Source organism: Nipponia nippon, unplaced genomic scaffold (genome assembly GCF_047370975.1).
Source record: "Nipponia nippon isolate SJK-2023a ecotype South Korea unplaced genomic scaffold, ASM4737097v1 scaffold_6, whole genome shotgun sequence".
NCBI classification, from domain to species: Eukaryota; Metazoa; Chordata; class Aves; order Pelecaniformes; family Threskiornithidae; genus Nipponia; species Nipponia nippon.
In genome coordinates, this window is record NW_028262380.1 from 36,347,721 (window position 1) to 36,361,441 (window position 13,721).

At 47.1% G+C, this 13,721-nt stretch overlaps 1 protein-coding gene across 3 annotated transcripts in view; it reads left to right on the forward strand.

The window, feature by feature from the left end:
- The first annotated feature begins 633 nt into the window (after positions 1-633).
- ACSL1 (acyl-CoA synthetase long chain family member 1) overlaps positions 634-13,721 on the forward strand; it is a 48,559-nt gene continuing 35,471 nt past the window's right edge. Inside the window, exon 1 of one of the 3 annotated variants that reach the window (XM_087737809.1) lies at positions 634-694. The gene's annotated coding sequence lies outside the window, so the exon portion shown is untranslated. Of the gene's footprint in view, positions 695-6,565; positions 6,696-13,721 lie in introns of those variants that run through there. The other 2 variants (XM_087737807.1, XM_087737808.1) reach the window with 2 other exon arrangements.

The following is a 13,721-nucleotide window of genomic DNA, read 5'->3' on the forward strand; positions in this document are numbered from 1 at the left end:
ACCTCAGTTTTGTAGCCAAGAAGGAGGATTAACTAAACTCTGAGCTACTCCGGCTGCCAGCCTGAGCTCCCTGCACTTAGTCCTCCTTTCCTACAGGAGCCAACTGCTGGAGCAGGGCTTGCCACACATAGGAATCATAAGGTTTTTCCAGAAGCCTGTGCTTCAGCGTCTTTTTATGCTCAGTGGCTTACATGGGTGGCTCCTGTGAATCTTCTCCTTCTGCTGAAGCTAGGCAGCTGATAACCTCCAAGGCCTGCTTGTCCATCATCTTGGACTGGCATCTGCAGGCTCACCTTGTTTGGCACTTGATGGGCTTGGGCAGATGAGATGGGCTGTCCTTTCAAAAGCAGAGCTCTCTTTACACACGTGGTTTAAGCATTATATGTTATATATATGTTATATATATGTTATATATAGTGTTATATGAAAATGCAAATGACAATCAATGCACATGTTTCAGTACGTAGATGTGTTTTGTAAGAAATAAGGTTCGTTGAGGCTTTTTTGAATGCTAGGAACTGATTTAAAATCAGAGCATTGAAATCACTCTGTACAAGCTCTTTGGCTTTTGGAAAGGGCTTGGTCCTCATTAATTCTTTCTGTGTTCCATTTCTGTCCCCTGTAGGCACAAACATTGAGTTGGAGGAGCCCAAATGAATCCTTGCAGTGGTGGAGCACGCTGGTTAGCTGGCAGGTGAGCACGTTCAACTTGAGATATCCTTTAAAAGCAGATATTCCTTGCCATGACGTCTGGCCTGCTCCTGGGGCTGAACTTGTGCTTGTGCACCAATGCTCGTTAGAAATAGTTGCAAGTAGGTGTGGGTATGTGAAGAATGTGAAAACATGCTGTGTGCATTTGGAGGTCATTGCTGGTGAGGGACGTTCCATATACTGTTGTCTGGCACTGCCTGGAGCTCTGCTGTTCAGTTTTGTGTTAAACGTGTGCTGGTGAACTGTAAACTGCAGCAAATAAACCAACTGACTCCTTTTGTCAGCCAGAAAAGATTGTGCTCAGGGTATGTTCCAGCCGAAGAGATGGTATTTTATTTTTTGACACAAACATTTAGTTTCTTAGTTGGAGTTTAAACATAATAAATATTTAACTTCTGAGCTTTCTTGCTCTGATTATCTCTGTGTAATATTTTACTTAATATTCAGTTAAGCAAACAGAACATAATTGTCAGTTTGAGTGTTTCTGTAATGTAGCTTTATACGTTGCAGCTTCTGTTCTCAAGTAGATTGTAGAAGTAAAGAATGTAGACTTTTATCTTTCTTGTGTGATGCCTTTGACCCTCCTCCAAAGGATAGATATGCAGAGGAACGGTGACTGGGGAAAATATGTTACAAGAGGAAAAGTGAACAAATGGGCATGGTTGCCTTGTTCGTATTGTGCTGGCAGAAACAAACAGCAGAACATCTGTCTTATGTTTGTGGTTTTACTTAAATAACTCTCAAATTGGAAAAGCTTCATATTGATCGTTTGGATGAAGCAAACGGTAAACTTGCCGGTAAACTTGCCAGTAAACTTGCGCACATGTACAGCTTGGAGGAGGAAGGGGGGAAATGCAACCTGTGAACCAAAGTTCAGAGAAAGAAAAAGGACTGGTGGCAAATGAACTGGCTCTAGCACAATTTAATCTGCTGTTGCTTTATGCTGGCTTTTCCAGTCCTGTGTCATTACACAGGTACCTTGTCATTTGAGGAATAACATTCTTGTTAGCCTGACATAAACAAGCTGAATCAGTTATGGCCAGGTTGTCTTCTTTTTACCAGACAGAATATTATTTCCATAGGACTCCTCTATCTCCTTCATATGTTCTGGGGTTCAAACTGACACCCCAGTGCTGTGGGAAGGGCAGTTCCTCTGTGCTGAGTGTGAACTAAACGGGAGTTTTGTCAGTTCCTACCAGCTGCTGATCATCAGAAGATCCCAAACCATAAGCTACGTATTTATCTTCAAGGGAGTAGTGGGCAGTAGAAGGAGAAATAGTTGATAAGCAAAGACAGTAAGAGAAAGTGGAAGGAATGGTAGGCATAGCTGAAAAATCCTTTCTGTATTTTAAAAAAATACAAAATCCTCAAAACCCAACAAAATAATTGCATGTTTGAAAACATATTTGCTATTGAAGTTGGCATTCTGGTTTTGTTTCTCTCTTTTCTGAAAAATCTCTCTGTACATATTTGGATATGTATGTATACATATATATATCATGTCTCTTTTCTGGTTTGCAATAGAAGCTTTGCAAATGTTTTTTTCCTGTGCTTTTATACAGAGGTTTTCATAAACACTTTATTTTTCTGGCTAGATATCTCAATGTTTAGAAGACCTATATTTCATGGAACTCATTACATTCATGACTTCCTTACTTCTGTCTTTCTAAGCTGAAGAACTATTTAAGGTAACATAACAAGCGTGACCGAAGCATGGCTTAGGCTGGTCCTGTGTGGACCTTCATCTGCCAGTACAGCTCATTCATGCCATCAGTATGTTTGAGCTTGCGTTCATTCATGTGTAAGGAAGACAGATGACTGTGGTCTTCAGGAATCCCCCCAGATATATTTTCCTCTCTGACCTAGGACAGAATTTCTTACTTCTGGGAGGCTCTTACCTTTGGGATGTTTGCTGTTGTGCCTGATTCGATGCGCTGTTTCTTCAGGTGAAAATGCACCTGTATAGTGAGATAGACCTGGGAAAAAATGGCATAGAAATAACCAGATTCAGTTGTCCTAAACAAACCAGTCATCTGTTGTAAGCCTACAATATCTTATTCTAGTCTCTTCTTCACACAGTAGCTTTTTGTCCAGCTCTAGCTGTCATATAACCTCAAAGAAACTTAGGTCCCCATGTCACCGCTGTCTTACCAATGTGTGGCAGGAATCCTCCAGGTGACATGCAACCAGACACATGCCATATATTTCTGTGAGAGCAAAGCACGATGGTGTCGCTGCCAGCGACACCTATAGACCTTAATGGCCCTGAGCAGCCTTGCCTGGGACCCCCACCCATGCCCCTGCCCAGTGGTCCAGGGGCTCCACTTAAGCTCAGGCCTGGGACATGCCATTCCGGGCCCTGGTCCTTGCTCTCCCAGCTTCCTGATTTGTTTTTCCTGGATGGAGCCTGGAGGGACATTGCAGGTAGCTTGTCTCCAGCCCTGTCTCCTGGATGAGCCCTAGACATGTGTCCCAGCCTTGTCTTCAGTCCTGGTGCTGGCTCCTGCTGCTCCCCACTGGGTCTCTGCACCGAACCCAGCCCTGACTCGTTATCTCAATTTGCCGGAGGCTGTCAGCAGAACTGGTCTGTGTCACCTACACGGGTGCCCTGGGATGCGTCTTCGGGGGACAGCATTGCCTCTGCTGGAGTCGCCTTCAGCGCCTTGCTCACTCCCTGCTATGGAGTGACCCCACTCCCCCTTCCTGCTCCCTGGCACTTCCTATCAGGATTTATATTCCCTTTCTCAAGTGTATGAAACAGTTATGAATGCAAATTGAACATTATTCCATTTCCCACTAGGAAGAGGGTTGACAAGACATAAGTAACTATGCCTGCTCCATGGACCCAGTAGCTCATGTTTTTTAATTGCAATATATGCTAGACATTTTGAAGTGCTTATTTACATAACATTTCTTTGTTTTTCTTCTCTTGAGATTCCATGCGAGTGCTAGCAGATGCAGATACAGTATGGTAGAAGGCTAGGCAGTCTGTTTGGTATAAAGATGATACACTTGGGATGGCTCTCAAATGGCACGCTTGGGATAACCCGATTCAGTAGAGTGATGCGCATGCCCTGTAAATCAAAATAAAAAGAACGCAGCTAAGTTGTTTGGTTTTGTTGTGTTTTTTTTTTTTTTTCTGGCAGATGCTTAATTTACATTATCAATGATAGCCAATACATGTATATAAGAAGAAGAGTACTTCAATACTGATGTTATTGGGAAAAGCAAATGCTGGTGCTGAAAATTCTATAATATCCATACATTGCTGAAATGGAAATGCTCTGTTTTGGGTAATCTACTTACAGGATAATTGCCCTGTTAAGGAAACAGTCCTGGGGAGAAGAAGGGTCCCAGAAAGCTGGTTGATTTTTCAAGGATCCCCTTCTCCAAGCCCAACAGCAGTCCATCCCCACGTGCAGGCAGTCAAGCAGAGATGATCCTTCCCCTCTACTCAGCACTGGTGAGGCCACACCTGGAGAGCTGTGCCCAGTCTGGGCTCCCCAGTACAAGGGAGACAAGGACATACTGGAGCTAGGCCAGTGAAGGGCCATGAATATGGTAAAGAGACCGGAGCTTTTGTCATACGAGGGGATGTGGAGCAAGCTGGGATTGTTCAGCCTCAAGAAGGGAAAGCTTGAGGGTTGTCAGTGTGTATAAATAACTGTTTTGGGGGTGGGGGGAGACGGAAGCAGACTCTTCTCAACAGTGCACAGTGAAAGGACGAGAGGCAATGGGCACAGACGGGAATACAGGGAATTTCCTTTAAACAAGAAAGTCAGAATCTCCTTTTGGATCTCTATTTACTTATTTGGTTTATCGGATGTACTTAATGAGAGCGGATTTCCCTAGTGAAATGGGTTTAGAGCCTGTATGACCTGTACATCGATAAAAAGAGTTGGTGACATCTCAAATATAATTAAAAATGCAAATGTAGTTGTTAAAGGGTCCTAGCCCATGCTGATCCCCAGGAGCCATGTTCCTTAGCTCCCCTGTGTATGACAGTCCAATATTTGTCATTGTAGATTTTGTTTATGTACAGTTCCTACTTCCCTGTTTTCCTGTTTTCTGTATGTTTTTCTAAGTAGTTTGGTTGAGACTGGGTTCCTCTCTTTTCTGATCAGCTGGAAAAAAGCCGATTTTGGAGAGTAATGTAGTTCCTGGATGTATAATCTAGTGAGTGTCAAGTAGGAGTAGAGAGGCGATACCTGGCATTAGTGAGATACCTATATAAATATTGTGTAGCTGGGACTTTTACAATTTCATGCTGATGACGGGATTCATGAAGATGTATGTACGAGAGAGAGAGAGCCTTTTTAGAAACCCTCTTTCCAGTGAGAGGCAAGAGAAAATCAGTTCACTGAAGTTTCTCTGAGCGAGGCCTAAAACATCTGGTTTATGGCCTTTAGAAATCCAGACGTGGAGAAAGACGTGATAATGAAGGATTAATTAGCACAGTAGATAAAATCATAACGAGTTTTGGGGGTTGGCAGATGGAAGCTAGATGCATTTGGGACAAAACATGAAGTCACCAGTGTCTGAGATGGTCTCTTTCTACATCACTTGATTCCTTCATCCAAAACCCTGGACGTAATGCGAAAATCCCTTGGCACAGTCTGTCTGTGTCTACACGAGCCTGAAGTGCGGTGCGATAGGAACACACCGGCAGAGCCCAGCGGTGGCAGAGCAGCTGATGTCCACGCATGCCTGTGCTTTGGGGCTTTATTTGGACTGGCTTTAGTGGTGCTACGGACTCCATGCCCGCTAGCAGCTGCAGTCAATCAGAGGGACTCCTGGATTACATGCTTCCTTTTCTTTTCCTGAGACAGGCATTTATTTTGCGTTTCTGAGCCCCTCCACAATGTGAACCTAAGTGCGGTTAAGCGCGGACTGTCGGCAGCTTCACAAGTGCCCTTCTCCTTTGTGCTAAAAAGTGAGTGTGGGCTCATTCCTTTGTGAAAACTCCATTTTGCAGGAAGTCCTATGCCTGCTGTACTCCAGTGTAAACTGAAGCATCAGGGAACACTGGTTGCCTTTACGTAAAATAAAAATACCTCCAATAATTTACAAAATATTTTATAGATATCTATCTATGAATCTGTGTAGTCTCAACCCCCACACACACTTAAAATAACCCAAATACCATGCAGGAAAAACTATGGCAATGCAGACTGTGCACCATAGCGGGACTTTGAGACGTTGGTTGATGATTTACAGGTCGAACGGACCGATGAAGCGCATGGCCAAGCCAAAACCAGGTGAGATAACCGCGAGAGGTCACTGGCATGGCCCCAGGTGCCTCTGCCTTACCAGGACGCACCCCAAACCCACGGCCCCCTCACGAACAAAGTTTAGTGGCGGTGAAGGGATGACTCCCCGGATTGCAACAAGGTCATCGTCCTCTTCCAGTGCTTTCATACTGAAACACGCGTCCTCTTGGCCTATTTACACTGGATGCAAATGTCTTTTGCAGAGCTGTACGAAAACTTCCCTTGCAAGCTGTCAGCTGCGGGGTATAAAGCGGTGCACCCTGCACTGCGTGTGCTCTTCTCCCTCGCTTGTCATTCCCCTGGCATTTGTGCCCGCACGTACGGTATTTCCCCCGCCCTCACCGGGGTTTGGTAGGCATTACTGTCGCACCCGCAGACCGGCCGGCCGGGACAGCCGAGCGATGCCCCGGAGGCTGCCGGCCCTCGGGCGGCGGGCGGGCCCTCGGGCGGCGGCGGGCCCTCGGGCGGCGGGCCGGGCCGGGCCGGGCCGGGCCGGGCTGTGGCCCCGCGGGCAGGGGCAGGGGCGGGGGCGGGGAGGGAGGCGCGGCGGCGGCCGGGGCGGGCCGGGGCCCTAGCGCCCGCGGGGCGGCGCGGGCGGGCGGAGGAGGCGGGCTCGGCAGACGTACACGCCGCTCCCGCCGTGCTCGGCTTAAATAGGGCGGCGCCGGGGGAGCCGCGCACAGCCGTGGTTGTCGTTGCCGGCGCCGTCGGTAGGTGAGCGGGGCTCGGGGGTGCCGCTGCTGACCCGGGGTGGAGGACGGGGACGAGGCCGCGGGCTGGGCCGTGCTGCGCTGCGCTGCGCTGCGGGGCGGGCGGCGCTGCCGGCGTAGGGCCGGGGGCTGTCAGGGACGCGCTGGCCGTAACCTGCCCGGCCGCCGCTGAGGCGGGCTGGCTCCGTCGGGGCCTGGCGGAGCCGCCGCCCGGCCCCTCACCGCGGGGCTGGGGCGGCCTGCGCGGCCGCTGTCACCTGCGGGGCCGGGCGGCTGGCGGTGAGGGGCGGCGGGTGCCGGCGGGGCTGCCCCGCCGCCGATCCCCTCGGGCTCCCTCTCTGGTGCTGCCGCGTTTTCCCTTCCGATCCGCGGCCCCTGGAGCCGGCTCGGCTTCCCTTCGCACGAAAGCCTTCGGGCAGGCGCAGCCGGCCGCTCCGGCCTCCCCCGGCGCCGCGGCAGCCCCGGCTGGCGGGGCATTGTTCCGGCTCCGGCGCTGCCCTCTCCCCCGGCCCGGCCCGGGGTAAACAACTCGGGCCGCGGGGTGCTCGCCCCGGCCGGCCCCGCTGCCGGAGAAGCAAAGCCCTAGGCTCGGCAGCGGGCTGGGGAGCGCAGGGCTGCGTGTTAACCTGAGGGGTTTAGCGTTTAGTTGCTGGACCTTGTCGTCAAGCAGGCGTGAGCGCAGCATGCGCTTGGAGCAGCTTGTTTTTAAGCAGTTGGGAGCGCGTATGGAAATGTAGCGTGAGGCAAACTGGCTTAAAATGGAAGGTTGAGTGACTTTGACTTTGCAGGCCTGCTCTCTGCTGTGAGGTAGGGCTTGCCGTGCTACAGCGCAGGGGTTTCACCTGGTTACATGATGCTTTTGTTCTAGGGTGCATACATTTCTCGTTCCTGTGGAACAGGAATTGCAACACTTGAAGCTTTCTGAATTTCTGAAGGGCATGTCTGTGAGCTGTCTGGGGTATTATAGACACCCTCTTGGACCTAGTAATCCGTCTAAACATACGCCTTGCTTGGGTTAGTCTGAGATATGAGGGTCAGGTCCTGTGATAGGAAAGAGTGACATCTAAAGAAACTGCTATTGAAACCCCGTGGTTCTATATCTGTACCTGGACCACAGAGCCATCCCATGTGGTGGTAGCAGATTTGTTTTCATCCACGTTGCTTTACAGGGAACCATGCAGTCTCCTGAGCCGGCTCAGGGGTGTTTGTATTCGCCTCTCTGCTTTGGAAGGTGCTCTCATACTGCCGAGCTGAGATTTCTCAGCTCAAGAGATTTGGATCAAGAAGCTCTGAGTGCAGAAGGCATTGAGTTTACTGACAAATATCTTTCTTTTCCTCTTGCAAGAATAGCAGTATTAATAATGCAAATACTGAAATACAAAGTTCTTCACGGAACCATACTGTTGCTGCCTGATCCTTTAAAGTCCAAGGATATCTAGCTTGCTTGCATTGGAATATGCGAATGTCTGAGGATGGCTGATGGGGAAAATCTAAAGCTTGTAATTACAAGTAGCTGTTGTGTGTAGTGTATTCAATTCAAGGTCTTGAGCAAATGGCCTTAGCCTATTCTGGGGACTGCATGATTATAATGAATTTAAAAGGCAGCTTCTAAATTTGGTAGATGCTGTTTTACAACTACAAATCAGCCAACGTCATGTTGGAAGTAAGTTTTCAGTTCTTGAGAAGCAAACCCCCAAGTAGCCTTTTGCCTCAAGGGCAAGTACAAGGTTGGTATTGGTGGAAAAACAAAACTAGTAATTCAAAATGGAAGGAAAGACAACTTTAAAATACTTCTCCGAGTAAGTGACTCTCCTGTTTCTTGAGTAAAGTTTCTGTAGCTGACTCTCCTACCTCATTGCTCCACCAGAAATTAATACCTCATGGGATTTTTTTGGAGGAGATAGAGGTGTGTTGTACCTTATCTGTCCTGGGTGTGTTGATCTCCAGTGGGGAAGAGTAAGTGGTTTCTTCGCTCTCTATTCCCCTCCAAAAAACCACCACTTTGAGTAATGTGAGCAGCAGAAGATAGTAGTAGGTTATTGTCTTTTGTTTTGTTTTCTAAATCTTGGTACTACAGTTGATTGAAATGGGTAGACTCAAAAAGGCTAACAGCACCATTTTCAAATGTGCTGTTCAGATTTCAAACAACATTTTTCAAGTGTGTGGCAGAGAGGGAGAGAGATTCTGGCCCAAGGGGATACATTGCTTGATAAATTGGGCTTCTGGTAGTCTGATGAATAGACTGCCTGCCACATCCTACTTCCCTGATGTGCTAAGTTACAAGTTCAGATATGTTAAGTATAACCAGCGATAACTCCCCAGAAGTCCTCACAAACAGGAGGGGAGGTGATTTGTTCATTGGTAAATGGTTTTGTGTGGGAGTTCACAATGCTGTGTGGCTCAGGGAAGCACTGCTGTACAGCATTGACCTTTACAGGCAGTAGGCTGAACCCTGGCTGCAGATGGGGGGGGCTTGCATTTCTGCAGATCCTGCTTGATTCCTGAAACAAGACATTTGATAACACAAGGCTTCCGCTCTGTCTTGCTGCCTTTCATGTTGGGAGATACTCATCTACAGAGAGTAAAATATGATAGTAAAATACTCCTTTTTTCTTTTTTTTTTTTTAGGATTTGAATGTTAGTAGTACTGGTAGTTTGTCCAAAACTGACTGAAAACAGCTTGCAAGGTTTTACAGAGATTTAGAGGAAAAATTTTTTTTTGTTTTTGTAGTTGGACCATTTAAGGCTTATAGCAGAAGTGCATGATGTCTTGTTTGCGGAAAAGGACTTATGGCTTTTTATATGAATTATTGTTCTTAAACCCAGAACACTTAAGCTTTTTAGTTTGATACTGCACGTGCCTTGTTTCTAGACTTGGCCTCTGCAGTTGGGCCGCAGTAATAGCCTGGTGAGGGTGGATTAGTTTCCTAGGAAAGGTAGAAGATGATGCTTACTATCACTGACTCTCAGGAAGTACAGGGATACCTTAATACTTGAGGTCACGGGGTTGCTTGGTTTGTCATGCTCTTTCTTGTGATACTGGTGTTGGGAGGTCACTCGGTGAACCAGTCGCTTCCTGCAAGTACTTACTGATCTGTATGCTCTCAATGTTAAAGGTTACGTTTCTTTAAAACATCATTGTGAATGTAAACACTATCTAGGGTGATGCAACGTGGCTTAGTGTGCCTGACCCAGGTTGCCTTCTGCTAGACTTCAGGTGACAGAAGCGTGAGTAAGAAACTCATTCTTGCAGAGTCTCGGATGAGCACTTGAAGCATGTGTTAACTTGATGTTACGTTCTGGGCTTTCTGAATAGTAGCCTTTGCCTGGGACGAGTAGAGCGAATGGGTTGGTATGACTTACTCAAGCTGTTAATGCCACCAGAAAGCTGCTGGTTTGTAGCAATTTGCTTCTGTAGGGTGATTTTCATCTAAACTGTAGTTGGATTGAGGTTAAATCAGAGTATTGCTGTGATGTACTTGCAAGTCAGAGTTGTAGGGATGCGATTCTAATGGATAATAACTCAGGCTGCAAAACAGATATTTGTAAGCACCTTATGTGGTCTTTGAAGATGAGAAACTGATAAGACTGTTTAGTGACATGTTGTGTGTGTGTATAGGCATGGATCAAAGGAAACTTAAATCGATCACTGCCTCAAAGGTTTTAGTGGGAAGTATTGGTTTACCTTAGTACACAGGGTTACCAGGTGCTGCTGAAGGACTGTAATTGCACAAAAGGCATTGAGCAGGTTCTTGTGGTTCAGCTTCTGAACTGGAATAAACTCCAGTGACCTCATTGGTGTGCACTCGGATTACTCCTTGGACATCATTAAGAGGCAAGAATCCAGGTGTTGTTCCATTTGATTGCAAGAGGATTGCAGCCAAAGGTCTGAGGACAGGGCTGTGACTTTCCCTGTAGATGGGGACAGAGCCTTGACACATCAGTATCAGATGTAGTGCTCCTTAAACGCTGCAGCAAGAGTCTTAACTGCAGTTGCAGCTTATGAAGCAAATCGCCATGGCTCAACTGATGGGGCTGAATCCAGCTTGTAGGCTGCCTCCCTCTGGTCCTGCCTCATCCCAAATGCAGGAACAGAAACTGAACCAGCAGAGGAGACCTGAACCACTGCATGATGCCTTCTGGTTGCCCAAAGCCAGACTGGGGGGGCTGAAGGGGTGTTGGAGGTGTGTGGGGGGGTGTGAATATTATGGACCTGTGCATGGGATGAGTTCCTCACTAACAGCTTTAGTTCCTCCCTTTTTATTGTTGCAGGAAAGCGAATCTGACAGTTACTGCTTTGAAAGGAGGGTTTATAGCTCAGAAGCCTGGCTGGGTGATCTAGGTGATTCTGGGTAAGAGGAGATACTTAGTTTTTTACTTGGCGGGGGGGGGGGGGGGTACGGGGTGGGTGTGGGGTGTAGGTGGAGAGGAGGAAAAGGGCAGAGTAGTGGATTAGACAGTTCTACAGAACTTGGTTTGTTTGGGAAGGTCTGTTGTGGCTAAGGAGAGGCTGTCATGTCATACATGATGTGACAGGCTGCACCACAGGAGACATCTTGCTGTCGTATTCATGCTATACAAGGCTTAAACTGATGATTCTCCTTCAGGTCTCAATTACCTGTGCTCCTTTGCTGTATCTTGAGGGTGGTTGTGGTTTCCTTGCTGGTTACAGTTTGGCTCTGTCACAGGTGATTGCAAGACCTCAGTCAAGTTACTGCCTTGACTGCAGGGCAGGGGGAGAAAATCCTGGGAGGACTTGCATGCAGTGTTTGGAGTGGCACGCTTAAGGTGTAGTCCATCCTTTTCCCAGCTGTGCTGTCTTGTTTCCTTCTGGGAACTAATGGCTATCTGGTCATGCAGATGAGAGTTGATCTAGCTGAGGACTAGCATCAGAACTAACCCAGGAAAACGGTGTTTGCCAGATCGCCTCCCTAGTGTGACTGCACAACCAGGTGAGTGCCTGGCCAGCATGAAGAGGGTTGTGGGAGCATGTATCTGGGACAGGGGGGAATGACTCAAGTTTAAGCTGATTGTAAATGTGCTCTGAGATTAGGATTGTGTATTTTATTCAGACAAAAGGTTTTCTCTTGTTAATAGCCAAAGCTATTTGTTGCACCCTCTTTTATAGTCAATAAAGGAACTAGAACATGATTCTGCACTTGCTCTTTCAAAGGATGAGTGGAGAAAGACTTCAGTAAAACAGAGATCTGTGGGAGCTGTGCGGCGTAACCTGTAACAGTAAGAAAACAACAAACTGCAATGGCAAGTAGCTGTCAGGATAACTCAAAGGTATATGGGTGGCTGATCCCCTGTTCCGGCATATCATAGTGGAAACATCTTAGGGCCATATTGCTCACAATCAGAGATAGGTAACTTGTCTGTAGCTTTCTCCTGCCTGCAAGAGGCTGTAGGAACAACACAGCCACTTCTTTTACACCATGTGTTGGGCCTGCCTCCATGGCAGGCCACTGCAATGTTGGTGTGCTGTTCATCTAAATATTAGGATAGAGGAAAAGAGGCCATTGGTTCTTGGGGTTGTTTTCTTTGCAATACAGAAGCTGACGGCCGCTCTCCTGTTCTTTTCCGTTGCACTCGAACGATGTCTGGCTATGGATAGACAATAGGCAGGCTGCTGCCCGCTGTAAATAGCCCATTGTACGCCGAGAGTAGGAGCAGCAAAGAACGGCGGAGTCCTGCCAACTTGGGTCGTTGCCTTGAGATACTGGCTCTGCTGTAAAGAATGAGTCTTGGGTGCTGTGGGGTGCGTGCGTGAGCAGAGAGAGCTGGTTTTGTCTGAGCCCTACAGAGCTCCTTAACCTATCTGATACCATGAGTTCAGAGGGATGCTTTCATGGGCTGGATTTTGGGAACTGCTGTTTCTGTGGAGGTGGCCAGAACAGTAGTTATCTCTGAAGCAGTGTTCACCTGTTACTAAAACCACTTTCCTGTATCTGCCTGGTATTGTTTCTAAACTTACAAACAAACTACTACTGGTTGCATTGAGGAAAAAGTGGTTTTGATCTCAAACATTGTCCATTCTGCTCAAAGATTTTTTTGTTTGTTTGGGTTTTTTGCTACATGTAGCAACCTGAGTATCACAGACTGGTACTCCTGTTACCCAGGATCTTCTTCCTTTGGGTCTCCACCTGTGACTTGCAGTCATTTGCTATCTCCTGTCTCGCACTGGGGCTGAGTTTGAGTCTGTTCCTTGTGGTCCAGATCTCATCTGGATGAGAAGCAATTGCAGGACCTGAGTTTGTGAAGAGAGCATGGCTTTTCTCGCTTGAGTGAGCAGAATTAGCTGGGTCCTTCCTTGAGGAAAAGGACTGAAAGCCAGATCCTAGCTCCACTGGGAAGATCTTTATATCTTGCTCTAAACTGCTCTTCTTGGTTATAGTAAAGACTCTGGATGTCTGATGTGATTGGAGCATGAGCCAAGTAGATACTGAGATGGATCAAAGAAGGCTGGGAGGTATTGAAGCCTCCTTTTTTGATGAGGCATATTTGGATGCATGTGTTAGGAATGTGAATTTATTCTCCCTGTTGCATCTGGCTTTGTCTTAAATACAGAAAACAAGAGTTGATATGACTAAGCAATTCCTAGCTCTAACACTATCTGCTAAGTCTTGCAGAAAACTGTCTTAACCTTGGTTTTTATGCTGATGAGGCAGAAGGTGTAATAAAAATGTCATCCCTCAATATAAACCTAAGCAGTAAAATGTATCATTACGTAACTGATAACTTGTAGTATAACTGCTCAGGAAAGGTTTTACGTTACAGGCTGCTCCACAAACAACTGGTCAAGGAAATGAAAAGTAATGATGTGCATCTCTTTCCACCTAGGCTGAAATCGTAGCAGCTCCTTGACTACAATGGGACTTTTATGTGAATGAAATGATCATGTTTACTTCAGTTCTTGTTAACTGTAATGGCACCGCAGCCTTTGCAAAGAGTAACTCTCTCATTACATTGCATTCCTAAATCATATAGTGTGTGTGCAGGACACATCATGACTAATGCAGCGAGCAAA